At 46.5% G+C, this 19573-nt stretch overlaps 1 protein-coding gene across 2 annotated transcripts in view; it reads right to left on the bottom strand.

The window, feature by feature from the left end:
- LOC147733095 (uncharacterized) overlaps window positions 1-19573 on the bottom strand; it is a 101538-nt gene that overhangs the window by 38357 nt on the left and 43608 nt on the right. The gene's annotated exons all lie outside the window — the stretch shown is intronic.

Below are 19573 nucleotides of genomic sequence, written 5' to 3' on the forward strand. Positions count from 1 at the left end.
GGGCTGGCACAAGGACTGCTGGAGGAATCAACCACCCCAAGAGCAAGCATCTTGGAGACCTCCTCTTTGATGCAAGCCCTAACCCTGTCAGTTACTCTGTAAGCTTTGTGCTTTACAGGCAAGCTGTCTCCTGTGTCCACATCATGGATGCACCAATCTGTGACACCAGGAACCAGGGAGAACAGATCAGGAAACTGCCCAGCAAGTGGCGGCAGTCCTCCTGTTGCTCAGGGGTCAGTGTGGGTGAGAGGTTAGCTCCATCCACTGACCCATCTTTCTCTGAGGCCACCAGTAGGTCAGGAAGAGGGTCAGTCTTCTCCTCCATCCCATCATCTGTGGCCAACAGCATGCCCACTTCGGACCTCTCCAAGTGGGGCTTAAGGCGGTTAACATGTAGGACCCTCAAAGGGTTCCTGGGATACTGCATGCCCACCAAGTAGGTGACATCACTCTTGCGCTCCACAACCTCAAATGGACCTGTCCACTTATCCTGAAGTGCACTAGACTCTACTGGGGCCAAGACCCCCACCTTTTGTCCAGGTTGAAGCTCTACCAGAGTGGCATTCTGGTCGTACCGCCGCTTTATCTCTTCCTGGCTGGCTTCCAGGTTTGCCTCAGCAAGTTTCCTGAATCGCCTGGTCTGGTTTCTGAAGGCCAGCATGTAACTGTATACATTCTGGGGAGGTTTCCTGGGGGATTGCTCCCAGCCTTCCTTAACCAGACTCAGAGGTCCTCTCACTGGGTGGCCATACAGAAGCTCAAAGGGGCTGAACCCTAGGGACATCTGTGGCACCTCACGGTATGCAAAAAGAAGGCATGGCAAGAGGACGTCTCACTTACGCCTCATGGGTTCTTCCAGACCCATAATCATACCCTTCAGAGTTCGGTTGAATCTCTCAACCAACCCATTTCCTTGGGGGTGGTAAGGTATGGTAAACTTGTAGGTTACACCACACTCTTGCCAAAAGGATTTCATATACTTGGATATGAAATTGGTGCCCCTGTCAGACACCACCTCTAGAGGGAATCCCACTCTGGAGAAAATTCCCGTCAGTGCTCGTCCCACGACGGGGGCCGTCACTGTCCTCAGAGGGATGGCTTCAGGGTACCGGGTGGCATGGTCCACCAAGACCAGGATGCACCTGTTGCCAATGGCTGTCTTGGGGTCCAGAGGCCCAACAATGTCAATGTCCACTTGTTGGAATTGGGTACTGCCCACAGGGAAGGGCTGGAGAGGAGCGTTCTACTTCCTCCCACTCTTCCTACTTGCCTGGCAAGTCTTACCTGACCTACAATGAGCGTCTGAGCTCCTGTGCATTTGGGGTCAATAAAAGTGGGTGATAAGCCTGTCATAGGTCTTGTCCATCCATAAATGTCCTGCTAAGGGCACATCATGAGCCAGCCCCAGTAGGAAGGCTCTGAACTTCTGGGGTACCACAGTGCACGGGCTGACCCAGGTTCAGCAACCTTAGGCTCTGAATACAGGAGGTCATTGTCCCAGTAGACAAAATGTGCTCCTGACTGAACACCATTGGCCTGGTCTACAGCCTGTTGCCGCATACCCATGAGAGAAGGGCATTCTTTCTGCTCCCTGCAGAATTCCTCCCTGGAGGGGCCTCCTTCCTGCTGCCAATGGGTCCGCTCAGGCAGGTCCCCCAGTTCAGCAATCTGTTCCCCGGTAGGCTCCAGGGCATCCCCCTCAAGGTCTGCTTCTTCCTGGGCCGTGGGAACTTCAGAGGCCGGTTTCCCGCGCCCCCTGCGCCTTCTCACTAAGGCCGGTTCCTGGGCCTCTCCCTCAGGCTCCAGGACCTCTTGAGCACCCCTACTGGCTGCCTTTGACCGGGTGATCATGCACACCCAGTCAGGTAAACCCACCATCCTCAGGTGAGTTGCCTTCGCCACCTTTTCCCAAGGGGAGCTCTCCATGTCATTCCCTAGCAAACAGTCTACAGGCATGGCAGTTCTCACAGCAACCTGAAGAGTACCAGAGACACCCCCACTCAAAGGGAACTTGAGCCATTGGACAACAACTCTCTGTGTTGTCAGCATTTACAACACGGCAATACGCATGGGGTACAACCTGCTCTTGAGACACCAGGTGCAGTCACACTGGCTCCTGTGTCTCTAAGAGCCTCACCTTCTTCCCATTGACGGTCACTACTTGCCCATATTTCTTAGTGTTAGAGGGTAAGTAGTTCTCAGGGACCATCTCACTGTCTCCTAGTGAGACTAGGGTCATCTGAACTGGGTCCTACCCACCTTGGACTTCTCCCTCCTCCCCAAAGGCTACACTAGCCATCTGCCGGGGCGGAGCACCAGTGGGTGCTGGTTCCACATACTGGCAACACTTGGGAACAATGACAAAATGACCCACTTCACCACACTTGTAACATGTTGGGGGCCCCTTTGGAACAGGTTTACCTGTCGGGCCCCGGTCTGCTTCGGGGGTGGGGGAGGCTGAGAACCTTTCCCTTGGTTACCTTGGGGATTACTTTGGGGGCCTTTTTGGAACCCTTTCTGTTTTCCCTTGTCCCCCACTCTTCTGCTGGGGACCCTGCCCACCCTTGGCTGAGTCTCCCACTGGACCCTTGTGGACCTTGGTGCTGAGCTAGCGGTCCGCCTCCTCAGCAAGCTTCCTAGGGTTAGTCAGCTTGCTATCAATCAGGTGTTGGCGTAGCTCAGGAAAACAATTACTGGTGCGCCCATGCAATTAAATCAAAGAGACCTTGAAAATCATCAACTTTGCTACCCTTCACCCAACCATCCAGTGCTCTGCAGAAAAAGATTACATAGTCAACATACGTACTCCCAGGAATCTTTGTACACCCCCTGAACCTCTGCCTATACAATTCAGGAGTTAACCCATATCAGGTCATTAAAGCTTCCTTCATATGGGGATAAGAGTTATAGACTTCAGAGGGCAAATCTAAGAGTGTGTCCCGCCCCTCGCTAAGGAACCGCCCCCACAACCCCAGTCCCCAAACTCTCAGGGACCCTGTGGGAGGACATGGCAACCTCATAGGCCTTGAACCACTGCCCTATGTCATAATTTTTAAAATACTCTTTTACTACATCCTTTGGCATGTACACCCTTGACTCTACCTGCACCGGCGTTGTGCTGCCACCAGAGGGAGGATGCTCCAAACTTTTCTATTTGTAATCCATCTCCCACAATTTCATCTCATGTTACATTTGGATTCTTTGCTCTTCCAGAACCATTCTCTTGCTCTCTAGCTCCAATTCGCCCTTTAACTTCAGCTCTGCCAACTTCATTTCATGATCCCTTGTTGCCTGTCTGTCTGCCAGCTCCTCTGGCGACAGGCCTTTGCCAAAGCTATGTACGCTTTCTGCTCTCTCAACTACAATAAGATCTTCAGGTGACTTCCTTGATTCTATCCAGGCTTTCAGTGCCCTGTGCAGATCTGGCTTGATATTGCATCCCACATGTGTAACCTTGAATTTCTTGCAGAAGAACCTCAGTTTAGGTTTCTTGTAGCTGTCCAGCTTTGCCTCATCCCATTCTCCCTCCAACACTTCAGAATTTTCAGATGCTGCTCTCTCTACTCTGTATGAGCCAGACATGGCTTTAAAAACAAAGGATCTCTCTTTAGCAAAGCAAAGAAATTGAAAAAAATGTCTGTGGGTAAGTTACTGGACTGTAATCACTGTGCAATGGTCAACAATCACTGTATATATAACACCAATGCAAATTCATGATCCTCACCGCTGCCTCAAAATGTTAGAATTGGGGGTCTCTGGTTGGCACAGGTATGTACTTGTGACAAGCTAGGACCCTCTCCTCTAAGTCAGGGCAAAGGAGTTACTCTCAGAAATAACCCCTGGTCACCCTTTAGGCGGCGTGGCGCGAGCAGACAAGGCTAAACTCCAGAGTACGCACGGTTAAGCATTTAGTACAACACACACAATAGACCATCAACCCACCACACAGGGACACAAAGCTGGTTGTTTTGTAAAAATATATGCTTTATATATAAACTCTCAAGCAGGCTTATAAATACAGTCCTTAGGTTTCAAAAACGGTTCCAGTTACTTTTAAAAGGATGCCACAGTTGTTAAATGTCAGTTGTCATATTAAAAACAGTGTCCCTGGTCCTAAAAATGACTTTGCAGTACTTAAAATTGGCCCCACAGTAATCCGGGCAATGTATGCAGCGTGCCGACTCCGTTCGTTGGAGCTGGTACGCCTCGTAGCGCTTTAGTACATCCCGTATTGCAAGTGGCAGAAGGGCCTCACTAACCCTCAGGCGTCGCGCGTATCACGCGTACGGCGCGGGTGAGGGAACGAGGCGTACTGAGCGTCGGGTGGCTGTGCGGCTCCTACTGCAGCCGTTAGACAGGTTTGAGGAGTCTCACTGGTATGGCGCGCACAGCATTAGGGCAACAGCGGACACAATTGGTGCGCGCCTAATGGACTCCGTATCCAGAGCGCGGCGCACCTAAAACGCACACAGTGCCTTTTTCCTTGTGGGGAGTGCGAGGCAAACAGCTGCATGGGTCTATACTCTGACGTCACTGTGCCTTCCTGAGGGCGATGCGAGCTGCGGCTCGGGCTCCTGGGATGGCGGTGCGTTGTGGGAGGGTGGATAAGCATGCGGCGTACGCTTCTACCCTGGAGGGGGAGCGGCCAGCTGTGTTACGGCGGTACAAGCAGTACGCTGATCAGGAGGTTTTAGCGAACACAGGCGGAGTTCAACGTTGCTGTGTGAGCTACAGCGCGGGCCAGTAGATCGCGGTGCTTGGAGGGACAGGTCTCTGCTGATGTTGCGAGCTACGGCTCGGGTCCTGCCACAGACACGGTGCTCGGGCCGGCGTGGGGCTGGTCCTTACAGTGCGAGTGCGGCAGAGCTGGGCAGAAGTTGCGCTGTTCAGCGGGAACAGAGGGGCACAGGTTCCCAGTGTGCGCGGTGCAGATTCACTACGCACTTCACTCCTTGTTGATCAGGGCTGCAGGGATAAGCAGCACAGCTAGCAGTCCTTCCTTCAGGATGGTTAGCGCCCACTGTTCCTGTGGCGCAGTTCAGGGGGCAAGTTCACAAGCAAGCCCTTGGAGATTGTCAAGATGCACAAGTTGAATTAAAAGTATTTCAGTCTTTTCTTTCTCTCTCCTTCTTGCTGCAAGGCACCCACCACAGGCCAGTCTCTCAGGATTAGAGACAGTAGTCCTTCATGCAGCTTTCCCAGGTCCTTCTCTTCAGGCAGAGTTTCTTCTTGGCAAAAACAGGATCTAATTTCTTAGGAGCATGGCTCCTTCTTTTATACACCAATTCTTTTGTCTTTACCGGCCAGGGGGCCTGAGCCTGGTTCAGCCCAGTTTTGGAGCACTCTGTTTACAGTAAGCTGCCTTCTGCAGGGCAGGGCAGGGACATCAGACGCTCCGCAGGAGGTGGAGCCAGCATTGTGGTGGCAGAGCACAACCCTATTCAGAGTCAAGGGGCACTCCTCCCACCTAGCCTGGGGTAATCCCTCCATTCACCACCTGGCAGCCCAGATTGTCCCCTGGAATTCCCCAGCCCTGTCACTCACACAAACCAGACAGCAGATACACATCCTGGCAGGGGCGGGCTGAAATGGTCAGGCAAGCAAATGCTAACTTTCTAAAAGTAGCATTTGCAAACACAGGGTATTCAAATAAACTTTACTAAAAGAAGTATTTTATTATTCTGAGTTCAGGCATACTAAACGTGACTTTCTACCATGTTCCCTGAGCCTGCTGTGATTACAGGGTGTAATAATTCCAGCAGCCCATTCTGGCCTATGAGAACTGGTAGCCTTACAATAGTGAAAAAAGAAAATGGCTGTAATTCACTATTAGGACATGCCACACACATCAGGGCTTGTCCCACCTTATGCTTACAATGCACCCTGCCCTTGGGCCTACCATAGGGGTGACTAATATGAAGTTAAGGGAAGGTTTAGGAACTGGCAAGTAGGTGTACTTGCGCAGTCAGCATGACAGTACCAGACAGCACACAGGTTCTGCAATGGCAGACCCTAGACATATTTTAAAAGGCTGCTTCTGTTGGTGGTGCAATCAGCGCTGCAGGCCCACTAGCAGAATTGGTATTCACAAGCCCTGGCACTCCTGATGCACTTTATTGGGGACTGACAGTAAATCCAATGAGACAATCATGGAAATCAATTACAGGTACACTTTACATTGGGAGCACTTGCACTGTGGCACGGATTGGCCGTGGCGCAGTGCCCTGAGCAGTGAACACCAGCAAAACATCTGAGGGATATCAGCAAAAAGTGGAAGGAAGATTCATGCCAAGGTGCCAGGTCTAACAGAGAGCATTTATTCGAGCATAAGGCACAGCAATCCTGTAGTCCCAACTAGTTTCAACACAATTAGCCTTGATCACGGACAGGAGATAACAGCCATAGTGCCTGTGCCTACAGTTTTTTAACGTTTTTTGGTCACCTGACAGATAAGGCATCCAGCTTCCAGAATGCATCATGACCTGCGGGTAAGTATTGGAAAGTTCGTCATGTTTGCTGTTGGTAAAATGCACTATTCAGCACCCTGATGCATATGGGAAATGTTAATCCAAGTGGTAATCATGCAGGATTCCTAATAAAAAGCAAAATGCTGAAATAACGTCCTGCTCGGTTTCCATGCCTTCATCGTCTGAAAGATTGGAAGGGGACTCATCCCCAACGAAATTCCTTCCAGCGCTGCCGTTCATTTTGCACATTGTCTTTTTCTCAGTAGGTCTGGCGGCATATTGTGGGTCATGCCCCCTTATTTAAACATCACCAAAACACCTCCGTTTAGGGAGCCCCCAACCCTGCAGGGCGGCCTCTTCAAACCGGGCTTGGAGATTCCCGGCAAATTTCACAACGTGAAGCACCAAACAAGAGGCCCATTTTCAGTTGTCAGAGAGCATTTAATTGAGCATAAGGCACAGAAGTCCTGTAGTCCCAAGTAGTTTCGGCAGAATTAGCCTTGATCACGGGCAGGAGATAACAGCCATAGTGCCTGTGCCTACAGTTTTATAAAGTTTTTTGGTCACCTGACAGATAAGGCATCCAGCTTCCAGAATGCATCATGACATGGGGGTAGGTATTGGAAAGTTCGTCATGTTTGCTGTTGGTAAAATGCACTATTCAGCACCCTGATGCATACGTAGTAATGGGAAATGTTAATCCAAGTGGTAATCATGCAGGATTCCTAATAAAAAGCAAAATGCTGAAATAACGTCCTGCTCGGTTTCCATGCCTCCGTCGTCTGAACGATTGGCAGGGGAATCATCCCCAACAAATCCCTTCCAGCGCTGCCGTTCGTTTTGCACATTGGCGTTTCTTCAGTAGGTCTGACGGCAGCGTGTGGTTCATGCTCCCTTATTTAAACATCACCAAAATACCTCCATTTATGGACCACCGACCCTGCAGGACAGCCTGGCGCAGTGCCCTGAGTGCTTCCACAACGTGAAGCACCAAACAAGAGGCCCATTTCAGTTGTCAGAGAGCAATTAATCGAGCATAAGGCACAGCAATCCTGTAGTCCCAACTAGTTTTGACACAATTAGCCTTGATCATGGGCAGGAGATAACAGCCATAGTGTCTGTGCCTACAGTTTTATAACTTTTTTGGTCACCTGACAGATAAGGCATCCAGCTCCCAGAATGCATCATGACCTGCGGGTAAGTATTGGAAAGTTTGTCATGTTTGCTGTTGGTAAAATGCACTATTCAGCACCCTGATGCATACGCAGTAATGGGAAATGTTAATCCAAGTGGTAATCATGCAGGATTCCTAATAAAAAGCAAAATGCTGAAATAACGTCCTGCTCGGTTTCCATGCCTCCGTCATCTGAACGATTGGAAGGGGAATCAACCCCAACCAAATCCCTTTCAGCGCTGCCGTTCGTTTTGCACATTGGCTTTTCCTCAGTAGCGTGTGGGTCATTGTATGCCTGAAAAAAAAAAAATATATATATATATATATATATATATATATATATATATATATATATATATATATATATATATATATATATATATATATACATATTACCTACTGGCGGTCGCCAGTAGGTATATATGGTTAGGACCTAGTTACCATTGGAAATTCCGAACATTCTATTGGGAATAACTTTAGCGCCGATTGAGGGATCAACCTGTAATTTTCCTTAAATTTGCCTCGCTGCACTCCGCTCCTTCCCTGAAAGTTTTGGGGGGATTCATAAAGCGGGGGCCGAGAAAAAAGGGGGGTCCCAAAACGTGTTTTCCTCATGTTAATTTCCATAGGGACATTCTGACAAGGCTACAGCTCGAACGGCTGAACGGAAATACACCAGATATGGCAAAATGGTAGGGACTGGTATGTAGCAGTGCCTTTTGTATGTTTGGTGTGAATCCCTCCAGTCGTTTTTGAGAAAATTGAATTTGAAATTTTTCAAATGACATTTTCTATGGGACCTTTAGACACGGCTACAGCCCGAACGGCTGAACGGAATTACACCAAACTTGGCAAAATGGTAGGGACAGGTATGCAGTTGTGTCTTTTCTATATTTGGTGAAAATCCGTCCAGTAGTTGTTGAGAAAATTGAATTTGAGCAAATTATATATCTATATGCGCTTAACATTCTATTGGGAATAAATTTGGCGCCGATTGAGGAATCTGTGTGTAATTTTCCAGAATTTTGTCCAGCCCCGCTCTGCTCCTTCCCTGAAAGTTTAGGGGGGATTTGTCAAGCGGGGGCCGAAACGGGGTCCCAAAACATGTTTTCCCCATGTTAATTTCCGTAGGGACCTTTAAACACGGCTACAGCCCGAACGGCTGAATGGAATTACACCAAACTTGGCAAAATGGTAGGGCCTGGTATGCAGATGTGCCTTTGCTATGTTTGGTGAAAATCCCTCCAGTAGTTCTTGAGAAAATTGAATTTGAAATTTTTCCAATGGCATTTTCTATGGGACCTTTAGACACGGCTACAGCCCGAACGGCTGAACGGAATTACACCAAACTTGGCAAAATGGTAGGGACACGAATGCAGTAGTGCCTTTTCTATATTTGGTAAAAATCCCTCCAGTAGTTGTTGAGAAAATTGAATTTGAGCTAATTATATATCTACATGTGCTTACCGTCCGCGCACCGTACCCGTGCGGTACGCGTACCGTACGCGCGCAGGGTAGAGACCCCCCAACCCTCTAGCCCTTTTCAGGGGGTCCCAAAAGGACCCCCAAGGGCAAAAAAAAGAAAAGAAATTCCAACAAATCGCGGGGTACGCGCACCGTACGCGTACGGTACGCGTACCGTGCGTATACCCCGCAATTTAACAAAAAAAACTTGCACTTGGTGGTCCTTTTGGGACCCCCTGAGAAGGGCTAGGGGGTCAGGGGGTCTCAACCCTGCCCCCTTTTCGCGTTTTCCACTCTTCTTTTGTGCTCTCTTGTGCCTCACTTCTCCTGAGAAACAAGATGGCTGCTCAGGTGGTCCCAGAAGGATAATTACATATATAAACGTTATCCGCTAATAGAATTATCATTTACAAAACCTTTGAAATTTATTGAAAAAATATATAGGTTTCACGCCTGATATAGTAAGGAATTAGCGTTTAAAAAACCTTGCAAATTCACTTAAAAACCATAGGTTTCAGGCCTTATATAGTTAGGAATTAGCATTTTAAAAACCTTGCAAATTCACTTAAAAAAACCATAGGTTACAGGCCTTATATAGTTAGGAATTAGCATTTAAAAACCTTGCAAACTCAAACCATAGGTTTCAGGCCTTATATAGTTAGGAATTAGCATTTTAAAAACCTTGCAAATTCACTTAAAAAACCATTGGTTTCAGGCCTTATATAGTTAGGAATTAGCATTTAAAAAATCATTGAAATTGCTCCTATACAGTTAGTTGTACTAACTATATTTCGCGCACCCGCAAACCACTGCTGATGATGTCACATATTACATCATTCATGACATGGTCAGTGACATCACTGATGACATCACTGATGACATCTCAAATGACATCACTGATGACATCACTGATGACATCTCATTTGACATCACTGATCACATCACTGATGATATCATTCATGTGATAATACGATGCACCTCCTCACACTCTAATATAACCTTTGATACACTCAGTGTTAAATACAGACTACCATTCTTGAAACCATTGACACACCAATACCAGTTACTACATACGCACTCACTGATTCCTAGGTCTACACACACATTCACTCATTCACCCATAGAATCACTCATACACACAGTCACTCATCAATACAACACTATCATATGCACTCATACACCTATACAGACACTCACACACTGCCACTCATCCATGGAGTTACTCACATACCTAGTAAGTCATGCAAAGACTCAATCACACTTCCATTTTCTCAACTATACAGTTATACACACAACACCTTACTTATTCAAACATATACTAACACATACTTACTCTCTTATACAATCACTGATACAAGTACACAATGATCCATACAGCCACTCGCACATTCACTGGCTCTCATGTATAGTCATTTATATATGCCAACTCTCACATGCACTGTGTTTCACATATGTACTTACTTGGACATGTAGCACTGAGATATGCATTAACTCACCAACACACCCATGCACACAGTCAATCGCCCATATAGCTATTTCCACATGCACTCTTGAACTCATACACCTAGTGAATCAACTGCTCAAACATCTATGCACAGAGTCACACACCTCCCACACACCCACGCACACACTCAGTCTCCCATTCAAATACTTGGGCAACCAATCAATAACCCAAATAGCCACTCATATAGTTACTGATCAACACATGCAGCAGCTTACACAACAACAGACATACCGATGCACACATTCAGACAGCTTATTCACTAACCCATGCATTTAGTAAGACACATTTAATCACTCACTCATACAGTCAGTCACACACCTAATAAATCCTTCATCCAGACACTTATACATCCACTCATTCTTCAATATGTAAAACATATTTAAACTTTACAGAAACACACAGTCACTGGATGATGTCATCAGTGATGTCATCATTTATGTCATTTGAGATGTCATCAGTGATGTCACTGACCATGTCATGAATGATGTAATATGTGACATCCTCAGCAGTGGATTGCGGGTGCGCGAAATATAGTTAGTACAACTAATTATATAAGAGCAATTTCAAATTTCAATGGTTTTTTAAATGCTAATTCCTAACTCTATAAGGCCTGAAACCTATGTTTTTAAGTGAATATATATATATATATATATATATATATATATATATATATATATATATATATATATATATATATATATATATATATATATATATATATTGTTTTTTTTCAGGCATACAGTGACGCATAAATATGCAAAAAAAGAATCAGAGAACTCTGGGTAGTTCTCAAGTGTAGGCGGAAAACAGCTCCAGCATAACTGGGAGAGAAGCTGGCCCCCATGGCAACTCCTCTGGTCTGTTGATACAACTGGTTATTGTACATAAAAATGTTACTGTGCAAACAAAAGCTTATCATATATATGATCATTTGGCTGTGTTGTTTATCTTCATCTGGTCTTTTTGACTAGTAAAATTTGATTGCCTTAATTCCGTCAGAATGTTCAACACTCGTGTAAAGCGATGTTACATCTAATGCCATGAATAAGTATGAATAAGTATTTTGAAGGTTTTATGTAGCACGAACAAGACTTTTATGAGTATCAGAGCGCTTTACAGGCAAGTGTAAGAAAGAAACCAAAACATTTTATAAAAACAAGGGATAGGTTGCAACATGGTACAAAACTTAAACATGCAAAGTCAGTTATCTTGACAGAGCAAATGTCAGCTAGTTGAGGATAAATACATAAATAGGAACAGTAAAACAAAAGGTAGCAGACCGGACAGGATCACGCGAATTGAGCCAAGAGGATTGCTTTCACTTCTTTTTTGAAGGAGGCAGCTGACGGATTCGTTCTTGTTTCCATGGGTAAAGTTTTCCAAATCCTGTGAGCCATACCAGAGAATGAGCGAGAGTACGTTTTTTTTATGGTAAATTGTTGTGGTTTTAGAAGAAGTGTCTTTGCACTCCTGGAGGATCTGCTGGCAGCAGAGAGCTCCAGTTTCTGAGCTAATTAAAGCAGGGAATTGTGGTGAAGGGCTTTGTGAGTCATACAGGTGATTTTAAGATGAATTCTAGCTTCAAATGGTACCCAGTTGAGTGTTCTAAGGTCAGGCGATATGTGCGAGTTTCTCTTTGAGCCAGTGATGAGTCTTGCTGCAGAGTTGATAGTGGCTCTTAATGGGGCTGTCGACTATCTTGGGTGGCCGCATAGGGTTACACCACTGTATCCCACTCTAGGTATTACAAGGGATTGAACAGTTTGTTTGAAATCAGAGGCTGGTGGAATGGGTTTCAATTTTCGCAGGGTCTTCAGGTGGAAGTTGGTTCCTTTAGTGGAGGCACTAATGTGCTTCTGCATCTTTAGATTACTGTCAAGAATTATCCCAAGTGATTTAGCTGAATCAACAATGAGTGGTTGACATTTGAGAGCTGTTAGGTGCTTTAGCCAGTCAAGGATAGTGGGAGATTTGTTAGGGGGGGTGGGGGAGGCAATTAGAAGGAATTCTGTTTTGAGTGAGTTTAGTTTCAAATAATTATCGGCCAGTCAAATTTGGGTTTATTGTAAGGTGGATTTGAGAGATTTGATATCCTCGAGTGAGTGGATCTTGATATAGATTTGGGTGTCGTCAGCATACATATGGAAATGAGTCTTGGTGGAGCTGAGAAGATCAGTAAGAGGTTCCATAAAAAGATTGAAAAGGGTTGGTGAGAGAGAAGAGCCTTGTGGAACACCAAGAGTTACAGGCAAAGAATTGGACAGGGCTTGGTTGACCTTGAATCTTTGGGATCTGTTTTGAAGGAAGGAGGCAAACCAATTATATACAATGTCAGACAGACCCATTCTTTGTTTAAGGAGTTCAAGCAGGTTGTCGTGTTTGATGGTGTCAAAAGAAGACAATAGGTCTAGTAGGATAAGTAGGCAAGCTTTATTTTGGTCCAGGATTTTTAGAGCGTCGTCAATCATGTGAGTCATGGCCGATTCTGTACTGTTACCAGCTCGGAAAATAGATTGAAATTGGTTAAGCAAGTTGAAATTATCAATGTGTTTGTTCAGCTATAGGTTAACACATTTTTCCAAGAGTTTGGCTAACGTAGGAATGTTGGAAATCGGCCGATAGTTATTTAAGTCCAAGGGGTCAGCTGTTATCTTCTTTAGGGTCGGCGAAACCTGACCAGTTTTCAGGATGTCTGGAATGATTCTTTGAAGGAGGGGCGTATTTACTATCTTGGTCCAGAGAGGTAGTAGCAGGGGAATGAAATCTTTTAAGTAGTTAGCCATGAGCGGGTCTGTGAAATGGTTGGAAGGGTTCAGAGAGGTTAGTGTCTTTGGTATAGAGTCTTCACTGTACGTGTTGAAGTGGGACCAATTTGCGTTGTTTTTGAGTTTGAATTTAGGGAGGGTGTTAGTTTGCCTATCAGCTGGGTCGGCATATAGATTCTTATCCGTGTCTGAGATGGATAAGAGGTCCTTGCGTAAATCTGATTTTATGGATTCTGTTTTGGAAGAAAAAAAGGATGCAAATTCTTCACAATTTGGAAGTTTGGGAGAGATGGCACTCTGGAGAATGGGTATGACCTTAGTTTCGGATTTAATAAGGTCGAAGAAGCTTTTTAGGTCTATTCTTAGCTTGGTCAAGTTGCGACCTGAGGAAGTCAGTTTTAGACTCTCTGATTTTCCTTAAATAGGAGTTTCTGGAGAGTCTAAGGAGCTTAAGGTGCTCAGCTGAGGGAGCAGCTCTCCATCGTCGTTCAATTAATCTGAGAGAGCGTCTATCGTCATTTAACCTCCCATCGTACCAGGGTTTTGAGTCTTTTGTGGAGGCTCTTTTCAATAGGAGTGGGGCAATGTTGCCAAGAGGATTAGTCATGGAGGGGAAGAAGTGATTGGTTAGAACTTGGGCATCGTTTAGGTCATACGGGGGGCAAAGAGGGTTAGCGTTAGTTAAGGCTATAGGGATAGAATCGAGGTTTTTCAAGTTTCTCGTCCAGATCTTAGATCTCAGGGGTTGTGTATGGAGATGTTTAACTCCTTCTAAGATTTGGAAAGTGATGATGTGGTGGTCAGACCAATCGCAAGGGATGATCAAGTCAAGTGATGTGAAGTCCGCATTTGAAATTACGAGGTCGAGAACTGCACCTTTGTCGTGAGTAGGGATATTACATATTTGTTTAAGATTGAGGTCAGCAAGAAAGGCTTTGAGACTTTTTACTCCAGTGACGTTCTGATCATCCTAATGGAGGTTGAAGTTTCCCAGGAATATTTGCTTATGTTGATGGTTATTATTTGACGCCAGAATATCCCTGAGTTGCTCAATGAATGTGAGGTTATCTCCTGGAGGGTGATAGAAATTGTGAAAGGAGCAGATTTGTTTGCTATTACGGGCGATGTTTAGGCAGAGGTATTCACAGGAGGACAGTTTGGGGCATTGGAATTGGACACTGTAAGGCTGCTCAGATGTATGCAGGCTATCCCACCACCAGGTCTGTCGGTTCTGTCAAGTCTAGTGATGTCATAATTAGGAGGTAACCAAATGTCCATGATGGGAGTGGAGGTATCATTTAACCAAGTTTCAGTTAGGATCAGAATGTCAGGTTTGTTAGTGAGTAATAAGTCTGCTATCTCGGCTGTATGTCTGGAAGCAGATCTGCAGTTAAGGAGAATACAGTTTAGTCTTGTCTGATGGGTTCTGTTATAGGATCGTAGGTGAGGGGGATTCTAGTGAGAATATTCTCAACTATACCTCTAGGAATGAGTCTGGGGGCTCTGTGTGTGTGGATAGAGATAGGTTGAATTTGTGATTCTGTGAGAACGATGGCAGAGGGAGAAGGAGGAAGCTTGTATGAGTGAAGGAGGGCATCTATCTTTATGATAGAGAGAGGGTTTAGCATTCTGTTGGGACAGGATGAGGCATTGGAGTGTGGGACTGTGCTTCAATGAGGAGAGCCCTGAGCCTGGGAACTTGCAGGTGGATGTTGACTGTGACCATAATTCTTGGATCGGGGTCAAGATCTGTATTCCTGTTTATTGCAAGAGAATTTGGGTTGTTGTAAGATCAGATTGTGTGGGGATCGGATTCCGATTTGATTTGCTGTAGGGCTGATAATATCTGGCCGAGATTGTGGTCCGGCGCGAGAGTTACCACCTTGGAAAGATGGGCTGAGGAGATATGAGGAGTACTAGTATTGTTGGGATCAATTGATGGGTTATCTTGGTCGAGGATAGAACAGGGTGCTCTATCGGGTATTATGTCTATGGAGGGGGGCTGAGAAGGTTAGGGGGAGGGGGATATGAGCAACTGCTGTGTCAAGATCAGATTTGCATATAGCCAGGTTCTGAGCTGGGATGGGGCAGTGAGATAAATAACGGTGATGGATCAAGCCCTGATCTTTGGACTGGGTTAGAGTGGTCTGCTCAATTCAGACACTCTGTTCATCACCACCCCCTTTTGTAAATCGATTTTGGCCACTATAGGTGTGGCAGGGTATACTCAGACATGAGTCCCTTTCTCACTGCTCCATCGGGATTCAAGCAAGCCGGGCCGAAGACGGCTGAAATGCCAGAAACCGGTCCCCGGTAGCTTGTCTCCTTTCTGGTAAAGAATTGGCTTGGTAGTTTAGTCTGCCCTGTTCCCATGATGCACTGGGCCAGGGACAGACTGATTTGCATATAGCCAGGTTCTGAGCTGGGATGGGGCAGTGAGATAAATAACGGTGATGGATCAAGCCCTGATCTTTGGACTGGGTTAGAGTGGTCTGCTCAATTCAGACACTCTGTTCATCACCACCCCCTTTTGTAAATCGATTTTGGCCACTATAGGTGTGGCAGGGTATACTCAGACATGAGTCCCTTTCTCACTGCTCCATCGGGATTCAAGCAAGCCGGGCCGAAGACGGCTGAAATGCCAGAAACCGGTCCCCGGTAGCTTGTCTCCTTTCTGGTAAAGAATTGGCTTGGTAGTTTAGTCTGCCCTGTTCCCATGATGCACTGGGCCAGGGACAGACTGATTTGCATATAGCCAGGTTCTGAGCTGGGATGGGGCAGTGAGATAAATAACGGTGATGGATCAAGCCCTGATCTTTGGACTGGGTTAGAGTGGTCTGCTCAATTCAGACACTCTGTTCATCACCACCCCCTTTTGTAAATCGATTTTGGCCACTATAGGTGTGGCAGGGTATACTCAGACATGAGTCCCTTTCTCACTGCTCCATCGGGATTCAAGCAAGCCGGGCCGAAGACGGCTGAAATGCCAGAAACCGGTCCCCGGTAGCTTGTCTCCTTTCTGGTAAAGAATTGGCTTGGTAGTTTAGTCTGCCCTGTTCCCATGATGCACTGGGCCAGGGACAGACTGATTTGCATATAGCCAGGTTCTGAGCTGGGATGGGGCAGTGAGATAAATAACGGTGATGGATCAAGCCCTGATCTTTGGACTGGGTTAGAGTGGTCTGCTCAATTCAGACACTCTGTTCATCACCACCCCCTTTTGTAAATCGATTTTGGCCACTATAGGTGTGGCAGGGTATACTCAGACATGAGTCCCTTTCTCACTGCTCCATCGGGATTCAAGCAAGCCGGGCCAAAGACGGCTGAAATGCCAGAAACCGGTCCCCGGTAGCTTGTCTCCTTTCTGGTAAAGAATTGGCTTGATAGTTTAGTCTGCCCTGTTCCCATGATGCACTGGGCCAGGGACAGACTGATTTGCATATAGCCAGGTTCTGAGCTGGGATGGGGCAGTGAGATAAATAACGGTGATGGATCAAGCCCTGATCTTTGGACTGGGTTAGAGTGGTCTGCTCAATTCAGACACTCTGTTCATCACCACCCCCTTTTGTAAATCGATTTTGGCCACTATAGGTGTGGCAGGGTATACTCAGACATGAGTCCCTTTCTCACTGCTCCATCGGGATTCAAGCAAGCCGGGCCGAAGACGGCTGAAATGCCAGAAACCGGTCCCCGGTAGCTTGTCTCCTTTCTGGTAAAGAATTGGCTTGGTAGTTTAGTCTGCCCTGTTCCCATGATGCACTGGGCCAGGGACAGACTGATTTGCATATAGCCAGGTTCTGAGCTGGGATGGGGCAGTGAGATAAATAACGGTGATGGATCAAGCCCTGATCTTTGGACTGGGTTAGAGTGGTCTGCTCAATTCAGACACTCTGTTCATCACCACCCCCTTTTGTAAATCGATTTTGGCCACTATAGGTGTGGCAGGGTATACTCAGACATGAGTCCCTTTCTCACTGCTCCATCGGGATTCAAGCAAGCCGGGCCGAAGACGGCTGAAATGCCAGAAACCGGTCCCCGGTAGCTTGTCTCCTTTCTGGTAAAGAATTGGCTTGGTAGTTTAGTCTGCCCTGTTCCCATGATGCACTGGGCCAGGGACAGACTGATTTGCATATAGCCAGGTTCTGAGCTGGGATGGGGCAGTGAGATAAATAACGGTGATGGATCAAGCCCTGATCTTTGGACTGGGTTAGAGTGGTCTGCTCAATTCAGACACTCTGTTCATCACCACCCCCTTTTGTAAATCGAAGATCAGAGGGGTAGCGGTGCTGTTGCTAGTCAGATGGTGGGAGCTAGGGGTAGTCATGGAAGGGGAAGGGAGGGGATCAGTAGGTGTAGGGAGAGATGGCATATAGACGATTAAGTTGGGGACAATAGGGGTAGAGGTGGGGTTAACTGGGTAGAGAGGGGGTAAAGGGACGACTAAGATGGGAACATTAGGAGTGGTGGTGGGGGTAGCAGTGGAGACGGTGGGGTGGAGGGAGGTGCTAGGAGAGACTGTGAGGTGGGAGATTTGGGTAGGGCGGGTAGGGTGGGGAGGTATGAAGAGGATTGTGCTAGGATCTTTGGTGTTGAAGGGGAAGTTAAGGGGCTGAAAGGTGGTGTTAGGTGTAATGGTGTGGGGTGGGTTGGGGGGGAGGCAGGAGTGTAGGGTTAGGTGCCTGAGAGACGTTAGTGGGCTGAAACGAGGTGTAGGGAGAGGTTGTAAGGAGGAAGTGTGGGGGAGGACGAGTAGGGTGGAGGGGCTGGAAGATGTCAATGCTAGGATCTACAGGGGTGAGGTTGAGGGATAGCAAGGAGGTGTTGGGAATAATGTTGTGTGGCGGGGTAGAGGGTGGTAGGGGCTGGAGGATGTCCATGCTATGATCTATGGTGGTGAGGTTGAGATTCTGGGGTTGAAAGGTGGTGTTGGGAGTAGTGGTGGGGGGCGGGGTGGGAGGTGGTAGTGTAGGGTGAGGTGTCTGAGAGACGGATAATCCGTACTTTGAAGGGGTGTAGGTGGAATAGATGTGCTGCAGGGGGTGCATGGAGGGATGGAGGGGGGAGAGAGGGGGAGGAGATAGAGGGAGAGGAGGAGAGAGTGAGTTGGTGGGGTGACGTATGTAAGGTAGGATGGGTTCTTCGGTTGGGAATCGATGAGGACAATCGGTTATAGCCTAGCAGATGGGGATAACTGGGGGTCCTGAGCTGTGCTTGGAAGAGGATGGGAATTGAGAGTTTCAGAATGGTTTGAAGGAGAAGAGGGGTGGCATGACGAGACGTTCTCCAGGATGAGTGGAAATATGTGGTCTTGCATATTAAGGTTACGGTCAGAAGATTGTATGAGGAGGATTCCATTGTGATAGATATTAATGATGGCTGCAGCATTGAAAAATGTGGAAGGTAGGGTAGATAGCGTGAATCCGTGAGCTGTTTAATTCATGGAAGAGACTTTAAATAGGGCAAGAAAGGCTTTTCTCATTTGAGCTATTCTTCTGGTGAAGAAGATGATGTCTTTCTTGATGGGCCCTTTGTTCATAGAGAAGTATGGGTCAGAGACAGGGGTTTCAGGATGGGATTTTAATAAATTATGTTTGTAGCATTTTGCTGCTTTTTTGTGAGACCTGGAGGGTAGGTGATGGAGAAAGTGGCGTTTCTGGTGCGTTCCATAATGTGGGTAAGTATTCGCAAAAAAAAAATGGAAAGAGTAAAGTAAAAAAGCGAATATGCAGTATGCTGCTTACCTTAGGGGTAAAGGGTAGCAGTGTTCTGCATGTAGACTGTCCAAGATGGCTGCAAAGTTAGATAACCATTGCTGTTAGAGTCCTCTTTCCATTCAAAATCGGCAATCTGTCTAAAACAATCACTTGTGTCACGCACATAAATTGGTAACCTTTGGACATATTCTTGAAGGAAATAGTCAATGTAAACAGTGGTATGTTTCAGTAACCCATCCCTGGCAAAGCTGATAGGTCTGCCGGGGGAATTAGTCAGACATTTATGTACCTTCGGGAGGAAATACAGTGAAGGAGTGGTGGGATTTTCTTTCTTTAGATATTTATATTCATCGTCACTGATCAATTTGGCTTGTCTCCAAGTGTGTAGTTTGCCATAATAGTCCTTGTATGAAGCATTGAGGTTAGCCTGACTGCTCCGATTGTAGCAGCTTCTATCATTTAGCTGGCTATATGCTTCTTTGTCA

The sequence above is a fragment of the Lissotriton vulgaris genome, chromosome 2_1 (genome assembly GCF_964263255.1).
Source record: "Lissotriton vulgaris chromosome 2_1, aLisVul1.2, whole genome shotgun sequence".
Classification (NCBI taxonomy): Eukaryota; Metazoa; Chordata; class Amphibia; order Caudata; family Salamandridae; genus Lissotriton; species Lissotriton vulgaris.